The sequence below is a fragment of the Nuphar pumila genome, chromosome 13 (assembly GCF_984573655.1).
Source record: "Nuphar pumila chromosome 13, dmNupPumi1.hap1.1, whole genome shotgun sequence".
Classification (NCBI taxonomy): domain Eukaryota; kingdom Viridiplantae; phylum Streptophyta; class Magnoliopsida; order Nymphaeales; family Nymphaeaceae; genus Nuphar; species Nuphar pumila.
Genome location: NC_143261.1, coordinates 50,967,356 through 50,979,539, shown reverse-complemented (window position 1 = coordinate 50,979,539; position 12,184 = coordinate 50,967,356). Strand labels below are relative to the sequence as shown.

The 12,184-nt window shown below is 36.5% G+C and overlaps 1 non-coding gene across 1 annotated transcript; it reads right to left on the bottom strand.

Moving 5' to 3' along the window:
* Positions 1–371: 371 nt before the first annotated feature.
* LOC149818348 (small nucleolar RNA R71) lies at positions 372–477 on the bottom strand. Its single transcript, XR_016427530.1, has one exon. It is a non-coding gene; the product is annotated as a small nucleolar RNA R71 (small nucleolar RNA).
* Between the last annotated feature and the right edge of the window lie 11,707 nt (positions 478–12,184).

The following is a 12,184-nucleotide window of genomic DNA, read 5'->3' as shown; positions in this document are numbered from 1 at the left end:
TCATCAATTGATCCATCCTTTGAGGGAGTACTTCATGCCAAATACGTATACTCCCACCTCCTGCATCACAAGACCTGAGGTAGGAGCGAGCCATTTTGAGATTAAGGCCAGTGTGATTCAAATGTTACCCTCGTTTTATGGCCTTAGCAATGAAGACCCATATCGTCATCTCGACGAATTTCTTGAGATTTGCTCCACTGTGCGAATCAATAATTTTGGAAACGACGCTATGAGGTTGACTTTGTTTCCGTTCTCTCTCAAAGATAAAGCCAAGCACTGGCTAAAATCTCTTGAAACGATTTGTATTACTACTTGGGAAGGAATGCAGCGCGAATTCCTCAAAAAGTACTTCCCAATTGGTAAAACGAATCAGTTTCGTAAAGCTATAACCAGTTTTTCTCAAATTGAGGGAGAACATTTTCATGAGTCTTGGGAGAGATTGAAAGATCTTCTCCGCAAGTGTCCCCATCACGAGGTGCCTCGTTGGCAGTTGGTGCAGTATTTCTATGACGGGCTTACTGAGAAGCATCGTCAAATGGTTGATTCGTCTTGTGGGGGCACTTTTATGCTCAAGAGTGAGGACGAGGCGTGGTCTTTATTTGAGACCTTGAGTGAAAACACGATGCATCATACCTTGTCTTCACGGCTCGATAGGACTACATCTCTATCTAGTGGTCCTAGGAAAATAGGGATTTCCGAAGTTGGGTCCGAGTTAGAATTGCGTACCAAGGTTGATCAGTTGACTAGGAAGTTAGATCAATTCTTAGCCAATTCTTTGAGAAATCCAGTAGAAAGAGTGTGTGAGCTATGTGCTAGCCCTGCACATTGTGTTTCAGATTGTCCGGCAGCGCCATTATATCCTGAATTTGTTCAGGAGCAGGTGAATGCTGCCCAAGGTTTCGCTAGACCCATGCATGATTCATTTACACCATCATATAACCCTGGTTGGCGAAACCAGTCCATTTCCCCATCCCATCAGCCCTCCCAGACACAGTATAGACACAGTAACCCTTCCCAAGGTTACTCGCATCCCATTTTTCCATAGGTTCATCCCTAGTCTAGTCTACCTTCTCTTCAGGAGCCCATTCTAAGTTCATCATTCTAGGAGAAGATGTTAGAGGCCTTTTCTGATATCAAGGCCACTCTTTGCTCTCATACGCAGTCAATAGCCAAGCTAGAGACTCAAATGGGACAGTTAGCTCAGACATTGAATAGACAAAGTCAGGAGAACTTTCATAGTCAGTCTGTTGTCACATCCAAGGGAGAGGATTCCATGTCATTTGACTTGCAACCCACTGCTTCACATCATGAGCAAGTCAAATATGTTACATCCCTTCAGTATGGGAAGGCGTGTCACCCCACTCAGGAATCGACTCATGAACCCCATATCATTTATACTGACGAGTCAATTTCCATGATACCTCAACAGAAACGGCCTTACCCACAGCATGCATTATCAACATATAAAGCCCCATTTTCTCAGCCTTTGGGATCACCGATTGTTTTCAGTAAGCAAGAGGTACAGATGCAGAAGGTGCTTGACCAAGTCAAGCCTGATCATATTCACCACTTGTCTGAAGTTGCATTCATTGATAGTCGGTCGGTCCTACACTCTCATTTCTTGACCAGTCTCTCAGATGAGACTAATCTCTGTACTTCACGTCGAGAGAGTTATGATCCTACAGTTAGAGGTAGACGGGATGGAAACACAGTGCGTAGTGTCACAGATGACACTCTTTTCTTCATTGAGCCCGATTGAGCGATACTTCATGTCCATTGATCTCATGGACGATGAAGGATTTTTCCAGGGATCCGTCTGGCTGGGGACGTGAAACTTAGCGCTTTATGGGAGGCAACCCATATCTTGTATATTAGAAGATTTGATTAGATTTTATAGAGTTTATTTTGTTTTTACTTTTCGTGAGTTTTTCATGTTCTTTTTGTTTCATTTATGGTTTTCATGTCATGTCATGTATACATTGCATTTATTATATTCATAGAACGTGCATTTTTAATTCATGTCAGGTTATTCTACTCTTTTCCCTCATTTATTTCCTCTCATGTGCATTTACTTAGTTTCATATAAGCATGGGGGAGTGCCACTGGGACAGTGTCATTCAAGCATGGGGGAGGGTGTAGTTTGCACACCTTGATATTTCTGTTTACGTTCTTGCACATGTTTACACATTTCTCATGAAAAGTAGGTTTTTAAAGAAAGAGTTTGAACTTATATGAATGTTATTTCAAATTTGATGTTTTTAGAGGATTTTTAAGCCCCACGAAATTTTTTTTCTGACATAGATCTAAAAATTATGGTTGTTTATGTGGATTTCGAAGAAATGATGATAAATACATGTTAGAATTTATTTTGAATCGCAAATATGAATATGCACAGTTCTATTTTTGAAAAACTAAGCAAATGAACAAAAGCGTAAAAAAAGAGCTCAAAAAAAAAAAAAAAAGAAGCATGCGTTAGGTTGTTTGGATAATTCCACAATCCTTAGTAGATGGAACTTAAATGTAAGTTGAAACTTTTAATTCCATTTTGAAAAGGAGAGTGGAAAACTTCATGATCCTAAGTAGCTGAGAACAGATACAAGTTGAAATGTTTGACTCTCACGTTATAAAGGTGAATGAAGGAAGTCACTTTTATGTCTTAGTTGATATCTTTTGGTATGTATTGAAAAAACATAGAAGATATTGACATTGCACAAGGCATAAAAGCAGACCACACGCAAGCTATAAGAGAAGAATGAATACGCAAAAAGAAAAAGCGTGAAAAAAAAATAAAAAAAATCAAGAAAAGAGCTGAAAAAGAAAGAAAAGTTGAGTGCTTAGAAGTATGATTGAGAAAACCTGTGTAGAAAACATATGAGTGAGGATAAGTAAATAATAACTTGTTTTTATTGGATTTTCTAAGAATAAAACATAAATAATTATGATATTTAGAAAAGTGAAAGAAATTCTTTTTCTGTGGTGGTATATAAAAGATTCTAATTATATTGTGATTTTGAAATAACAGGAAATATAGGTGAAAATAAAGTCTTTGATTATCTACTGCTTATGAGGATGTATAATATTATGCATACATGACAGAGATGTTTGTGGGTAGCATCACTGCAAACCCTCACGAGACCTTACTCGTCCACTGGGGTAACTCAGGGGTTGAAAGGGCTTGTTGCATGTGCTAAATGCAACCGTGGTTCCTACGAAAGTGAGTCAGTTGAGTAGTCTTGTTTCTTGCATTTTGCTTCAGTTTGCTCGAGGACTAGCAAATGATAAGCATGGGGGTATTTGATCATGCATGTATTTTAGCATTTTATAATATTAATTCATGCATGATTTGATGAATAATGGTATTGAATCTTCATATTTATCGTTAGTTTTGAGAAAACACATGAAAAAGATAAATATTGGAAAAACGCATAAATTGCAAGTTAATTTGGCGAATTAGGCCGTTTAGGAATTAGTTAGAAATATTTTATTTAGGATATTAGACTTTTAGGAAGTTTAGTAGTTAGTGTAGGTTTTTAGAAGTTTTTTTTTTTTAGAAAACATTTCTTTTGAAAACCTCTTTTTGGAATTTTTGTAGAATAGTAGGAGTAAGTTTTTAAAAAAAGCAAAACCCCTTTCTCTCTTTAAAAACCCTACGTAGGGTTTGAGAGAGGGGTCCTTCTTTGAAAACACAATTTTCCCTCTCTTCTCAACCCTTCTTTTCCACTGGATTCTCTTCCTCTCTTCTTCCTTCCTCCTCTTTCTCTCAACCCTTTCTTCATCGGTGGAGATCTTCTACAACGGAGAGCATGGATACAAAGGAGAGACCAGCTTCTTTTCTCAACCTAATCCAACCGTGCGGTAAGCATTGCCTCTTCTCTTCCTCTTCTTCTCCTTTCCTCTTCTCTTCCCCTCTCATTTTATGTAATGTTTCTTCTGATTTTTCTGTAGATTAATCATATCATAACATAAAGTTTTGCTTCATCGTGCATCTCATTGCATATTTGCTGTTTTGATTTTTCTGCATACATCTGTCGTGAGTCATCATTCATCATTTAGCAGCACCCGCATCCGCAATTCATTTTAGTCGTGAGAGCAGATTGAAATCACTGTGAAACCATCGATTTCACATATGATTCAGTGAGATCCCCGATCTGGTTCATTGATCTCTGCCGGAAGCTATTCCGTGAAAGCAAATTCAGTCACCGGATGTGCTGGAAACCTCATGGGCCTCTGTATATGCTATTAAATCCGGCAACCTCATAATCCATCTTCTAAATCCCTGTTCCAGAAACCCTCTTCACGGCTGAGCACCACTCTACCTGAGTCCACCGAAAAGCCATTCACGGCATCTAAGTTTCATTTTACGGCAACCTCTGGCTGAGCACCCGTGAGCCTCATCAGCCTCATAACCCATCTTCTAAATCCATGTTCCAGAAACCCTCTTCACGGCTGAGCCCCTTTTCACGGCAACCATCTCCACTCCACCTGAACCCTTTACCCGATAGCCTCATTCACGGCACCTAATTTTTATTTTCCATCTTCATGGCACCCGAGAGCTTCATCATCTGGCACAATCCACAACCCGACAGCCTCCATGAAAGCCATCGGGCTTCAGTTGTTCAGCAGTGAAAACAGATTTTCACGGCTGTTGGTTTTAAAAATTGATTTTCACGGCAAGTGTTTATAAAAAAAAAAAAAAAAATCGTTTTCATGTTCTTGTTTTTAAATCAGATTTTCACTATTTGTTTTAGTTTTAAATTCTTTTTTTTACTGTTTGTTTTTAAATTTTTTTTTTTTTTTTACTGTTTGTTTTTAAAATCTGTTTTTCACTGTGTGTTTTTAAAAATCGTTTTTCATGGTGTGTTTGCTTTTATAAACATCCTTCACTGAAATTGTTTTACAATAAAGGGCTTTTCACGGTTTGTTTGTACAGCGTGTTCACAGCATGAGTGTGATTTAGTTGTCTTTTAAGCATGTATTTTTGGATATTTGTTTTAGCATTGCATTTTAGGCACTTTATAATTTTTAGGCATTACTAGTCACTTTGATTTGTCACGTTATTTTCATTTTAGGCACTTTTAGGTATTTTAGTCATTTTAGTTTTTACGTATTGCATTCTTTTATTTCACACATTTTTTACAGTAGTTTACAAATTTTTTAGTATAGCCCTATTTGTTTCGTCTTTCTGCTCGCTGTGTGTTCGTGTTTTGCAGGAAAGCGCGAAGTGAAGGCAAACGAGTGAGACACGTAGGGCACGCGTTTGACACGAGGCATGAGCGTAGAAGACAATTTTTGTTTTTATTTTAGAATTAAGAATTTAATTCTGGGTTTGTAAATAATGTCTTTTACCTCTACGTAGGGTATTCATTCATTGTAATAGCCAAGTAGTTTAATTTTCTTCGTACTTTTCATTTTGGCAATAAAGCGTAGTTTAGTTGCTTGTTTGAATACAAAATATTTCTCGTTCCCTGAGTTCGACCCGGTCTCATCCACTAGTGAGAACCGGTTTTTATTATTTGATGTCTGGTTTTCACATATTTTTCATTTAAAAATCTTTTCAAAACTACAACATCTTCAAAAAGACATCACCTCTCTTACGAAAAGCTAGCCTATCTTCAAACATGATATTGTATTCCTCACTTATTCTATTTTTCATATTCATGCAATATACTCTCTTTCATGAACTTTCCTCAAAAAATACACTTCACTAAAATCTTCATACCATTTATATCAAATTCGAGTGATTATCCTTCCTATTTGTTTTACCACCTTTTAAGTTGTTATATTTCACGTAAATTTTTTTTACTATATCATTGCTTAAGAACAATCAACTATCGTCCTTTCACTTTTCACACCCTTTATGAAAAAATTATAAAATCTCCTTTTTGACAACTTACACTTTTCTTCCCTCTCTCTCTCTCTATCTCATACGAAGTGACTCTTCATCCGTGACCATGACCTCCTCATATATTTTATATCTCTCTCTCCAATCGAGATTCTTTAAAACCATGTCCTTTAGAAAAACTTCATTTTACGTCTAACTCCACTTTATGTCATACATCTCATGTCTAACATCAAGTGATTATTGTCCTTTATAACTATTCACACTCCTTCCACGCATACCAAAAATATAGTCTTCTTAAATAAGAAATTATTGCATCTCCTCATATATTCCTGTTTGTCCTATTCCAAACTCTTTCTTCACGAATTTGAAATGTTTTCACATAAAATAAATTTTTGAAAAGTTGTTTGTTTTATTAGGCCATTATTCACTATATAACTTTTCTTACATGATCTTCACGAAATCTTTAAAATCCTTGAAACATTCACTCTCTTGAGTGTATTAAGACACTCCATACTCAATACATGATATATCTCAAACTTCAACAAACTCTCCCATAGTAAACCTTTCTCTATATAGAAAAATTTCAAAACTATGTCCTTCTTAACATACAATACACTATCTTCCAACAACTGATTTGATTTGTCATTCACAAGCCTCTTTATTTCCAACTCACGCATTTCCTCTTTCAGCTAAAATCTAAAAATCCTTCACTTCCAATGTCATTCATTTCTTATCACCATTACTTTTCTTCTTCTATTTAATAGATTGATTCATCTCTCACCAATTCCCCACAAATATCTCTATTCTCTTACAAACTCTTACTCCTTCCAAGCTCTTCTCTCTTGCTCGTTTTTTCTAAACTCTTGCCATGGCCTCCTCCTCAACCAATTTGATCACTGCCGCTGATCTCAGGTTTCCTGATCTATTTCACTTTTACAACTCTCTTTCCTCACGTCCAATTCATGAAGGTGAATTGGTTCACTACAAAGACTTCGCCTCTTTTGACCTCAAACAATCTCTTCCTGAACTTAAACACTTACTAGACACTTCATCTCAAGCTTCCTACTATCCCGAACTTGCTCGTCTCTTCTACACAAATCTTTCTACCGATCATAACCGCACTACCATCACCACCAAGGTCTGAGGACGGATGATGTTCTTTGATGCTTACTCACTAGGCAATATTCTCAACCTTTCTTCCACCGGCACCGATCTAACAAACATAGTACCACTCGACCACTCAATACTTCGAAAAATTCTTCTCTGTACTCACTTCACACACCTTCCCTGGCACATGAGAAATCTCTAACCCCATGCTCAATTGCTTGCTCATATTCTTCTTCACAATCTCTATCCCAAGCCTCCTCGCAAGGGATTAGTACACAGAAAAATCTCTCTCCTCCTCTACGCAATCTTCTGCTCTATTCCGATCAACTGGTCCACCATCATCTTCGCCCACTTTATTCGCTATCAAAAATTTCAACCTCTTCTTTTTGGGTGTTTTATAACTCCCATTTTAAAATACTTCAAGGTACCCCTTCAAAATGAAGTTATCCTCTATCCTTCGCAGATCCTCAATGCTTCTTCTTTCAATCCAAGGTCCCTGCACACTAATAATACCGGCTCTGATAACGCGGATCCCTCATCCGAATATGATTACCTTTCTACAATCATAGATGTCCAGACCACTCAGGATCTTCTCCTTCGGAATCAAGCCTCGATGCAGCAGACCCTTCAAACTCTCCAACACGATCAAGCCGCCCGTACACATCATTCCTCTCCACCTTCGGAGTAAACTTATTTTTTTTTGGACTGTAATAACTTTATTTTTTTTTTTGTCTATAATAACTCTGCTTACTCTGATCCCTTCCTTTTTGTCCATGACAAAGGGGGAGAAAAACCCTGTCTCCATTATTGGAGAAAAATACTCTCTTTAACATTTTTTCAATAGCTTTATGATATTATTATTTTTATGCATAATGTCTTTTTGACAGAGGGAGCATATTTTGTCATCATAAAAAAGGGGGAGAATGTTGAGAAACTCTGTTTTGATGTCACATAATATGATACACTGTCTTATTTGATTTCATATGATATGATAATATGTCTTCTTGAAAAATGTTATATTATGACTGGATATGTTTTGCCATATATCTAACGAGTATTTGATGCAAGGATATCTCACTCAAAAAGGATGGAGACCTCCTGTTCAAGTACAACTATGGTGCAATCATACTCCTTGAAGAAAAAGCTTGTTGAGCCATGCATTTCTAAAGACCATCTAAAGAGATCGGCTACCTCAAGTTGAAGATTTTTTCTTCTTTAGAGTCATATGTAACAGAACCTTCAGAAGCATGCATATTGCATATTACATACTCATTCATAAAAGCTATTTCATAAAAGTATACGATAGTTTCAAAAAGCTCCTTTTTTGAAAACCAATAATTGTACCTTCTTACAATCCTTTATGGAAAAGGTATTTTGACATGATATAATTCATGATTTCAAAAAGCAATAATTGTACCTTCTATTATATACAAGACAACTTGAAAAGTAATGATTTCAAAAGTAAGAAAAAGACAAAACATGAAAATCGGCTACACAAAGAAAAACAAATATAATACTTGTTGAAAAGACTTTAGTTACCTTTTTAAAAGAAATGATTTCAAATGTGTAGGAAAAAGACAAAACATGGAAATGGGCTACACAAAGAAAAACCAGTATAATACTTGTTGAAAAGACTCTAGTTACCTTTTTACAAACCCATAGAATGTCAACTTAGTTGAAGTCATCATTCTCTTTGTATAACATTAAGTACCTCCTGTAAGAAATCCTTGTTAATATCCTTCTCAAGAATGTCGACTTGTGCAAAGTCTTCATTCTCTCTGTAGACATTGAAAAATGCATCATAAAGAAAACTCTTGATATGACTATGTACAAATAAATATCTCAAAGCATTTATTGTACTTACACTCATTTAAAGTAAAGAAGTACTTATGTACCACAAATCATTAATTAGGATAAAGACAAAACTACATGACAACCTACAATCCAACGTTCAATGTACTATTGTAAGAAATAGACTTTGTACATAAAATATATATTACCTAAAATATTACAACGACTATTGTACCCTATATTTTACTTTTATGGAAAGAAGACTTTCTCGAATTTCTCTAAAGATGTTTTTTGAAATGACATGACATTTCACATCTCAAAAAGACTACGATTTCAAAAAAAAATAACGACTACTTTTTTAAGCTATATAAACACACTCAAATAAACTATTCAAACAAGGAATGGACATGTGCGCTTACAACGAGAAAAATTCCTATTCGATATCTGAAAGAGAGTTTAGAAAAAGAAAGAGAAAAGAAAGAGAAAAAGTCAAGAATAGCTCTTTGACAAAGAGTATCTTCTGAGTGAAAAGAACAGAACATTCTGAGAATCCTTCATTCGTGCATTCATATCATTCTGAAGGTTCTATAGGAAGTATTGTAACTTTCTGTTATTCACTGTATTTCTTCTTTATTGAAAAAAGTAGACCTCTGAGAAAGAGGGTGTTGCCCTTCTTTGTTGAGAGAAGAAGACCTCTATGAAAGAGGGTGTTGTCCTTCTCTGTTGAGAGAAGAAGACCTCTGTGGAAGAGGGTGTGCCCCTTCTTTGTTGAGAGAAGAAGACCTCTGAGGAAGAGGGTGTTGTAGTATTTATCCGGTGACTCGGATGTTATAGTGGAAAGCTCAAGTGGTTTGCTTGGGGACTGGATGTAGGTCAGGGTTTTGACCAAACCAGTATAAATTCTGTGTTTATATGTTGTGCCTTTATTGCATTATATTTTTAATTTATCGATCTATATACAATTTCACTATTCACCCCCCCCCCCTCTAGTGGAATTTCAGTTTGTGCTGTCAGCAGATAGGACGCATCGCCAAGCGTGATATGATGCACCTTTTTCCTATTTTGATTGTTGAGATTTTTGATGTATGGGGCATTGATTTTATGGGTCTTTTTCTGTCTTTGTTCGGATTTGTGTATATTTTAGTGACGGTTGATTATGTCTCCAAGTGGGTCGAGGTCGTGGCCACTCGGACCAATGATCATAAAGAGTTGCTTCGATTTATCAAGCATAATATCTTTAGTAGGTTCGGAGTCCCGAGAGCGATGATTAGCGATGGAGGTGTGCACTTTCAAAATACGCAAGTAGCTTTCTTACTGAAGAAATACCCGATACATCATCGGATTGCCACACCGTACCACCCACAAACTAGTGGTCAGGTTGAGGTCTCCAACAAGGAGATCAAGTGGATTCTTGAAAAGACAGTCTGGCCAGACCGCAAGGACTGGTCTCAGCGCCTCGATGATGCCCTTTGGGCCTATAGGACTACTTTCAAGACTCTGATTGGCATGTCCCCATACCGACTGGTTTTTTGGAAACCATGCCACCTCCCTGTTGAGTTGGAGCACAAGGAATATTGAGCTATCAAAAAGTTTAATTTTGATATAGGAAAAGCTGGCGTCGAGAGAAAATTGCAGTTGAGTGAGCTTGAGGAGTTGCGAAATGAGGCTTACGAGAGTGCCAAGATCTACAAGGCTCGAACCAAGCATTTCCATGATCAACACATTGTGAGGAAGTAGTTCGAGCCTGGTCAAAAGGTTTGGCTGTATCATTCGCGTCTCCGTCTTTTTTCAAGGAAGTTGAAGTCCAAATGGGATGGACTTTTCATAGTCCATAGAGTTTTTCCACATAGAGTGATAGATCTTTTGGACCCTCGAACGTGAGTGAGGCAACACACAGGTTTGTATGTTTTATCTTTAGTAGGATTTAATAGATATTCGTAAATGGTGTTTCTTTGTTTTGCGTTGCTTTCTTATATCTCATGAGTATAATGTTAGATCAGGTATGCATTATTGTGTAATCGTAGGACGTGCATTCATATGTCATATCAGGTGACATTTACTTTTTTCTCCTAATTATCTTGTTCTCATGTGCATTCACTTAGTTTCATAAAAGCATGGGGAAGTGTCACTGGGACAGTGTTATTCAAGCATGGGGGAGGGTGTAGTTGCACACCTTGATGTTTTTGTCTACATACTTGCACTTTTTTATACGTCAACTCACAAAAATTAGGATTTTAAAGAAAGAGTTTGAACTTATATGAATGTTTTGCAAAATCTAATGTTTTTAGAGGATTTTTAAGCCCCACGAAAAAAAATTATGACATGGATCTAGAAAATCATGGTTGTTTATGTGGATTTCAAAGAAATGACGATAGATGTATGTTAGAATTTAGTTTGAATCACAAATATGAATATGCATAGCGTATTTTTGAAAAATTAAGCAAATGAATAAAATTGCAAGTATGAGCTCAAAAGTGAAAAGGAGCATGTGTTTAGTTGTTTGGATGTGTTTCGTAATCCCTAATAGCTGGGCTTAGACACAAGTTGAAGTGTTTGACTCCCATGTCGAAAAAGAGAGCGGAAGTCTTCGTAATCCCTAGTAACTGGGTTCAGACAGACACAAGTTGAAGTGTTTGACTCCCACGTCGAAAAGAAGAATAAAGGAAATCACTTTTGTGTTCTAGTTGATTTCTGTGGCCTATATTGTTCGAGCAAGTAGAGTCACCAGCCTGAAAGCTCGTTACATGGACCTTATAGAAAGTCTAAGAGATATTGGCATTACACAGGACAGAAAAGCAGACTATACGCAAGCTATAAAAATGAAATAGTGCACAGCAAAAGAAAGAAGGAAGAAAAAAAAAGTGTGAAAAGCTAAAAATCAAGAAAAAGAAAAGAGCATAAAAAGAAAAAGTTCATTGATTAGAAGCAAGATTTAGAAAACATGTGCAGAAAACATATGAGTGAGGATTAGTAAATAATAACATGTGCTTATTTGACTTTCCAAGAATAAAAGAATAAATAATTATGATATTTAGAAAAGTGAAAGAAATGTTTTATTCTGTGGTGGCATGTAAAATACTCTACTTATGTTTTGATTATGCAATGACAGAAAATATTTGCGAAAGCGAAATCTTTAATTGCCCACTGCTCATGATGTTGAGTATTTTTATGCATACATGATAGAGATGTTTGTGGGTAGTCACTACAAACCCTCACGAGACGTTACTCATCCACTGGGGTAACCCAGGAGTTGAAAGAGCTTGTTTTATATGCTAAATGCAACTATGATTCCTACGAAAGTGAGTTAGCATTTGTTTTAAGTAGTTTAGTATTTTTTTAATTTGCTTGAGGACTAGTAAACGATAAGCATGGGGGTATTTGATCATGCATACATTTCACATTTTATTCATATTAATTTATGCATGATCCAGTGAGAAATTGCAT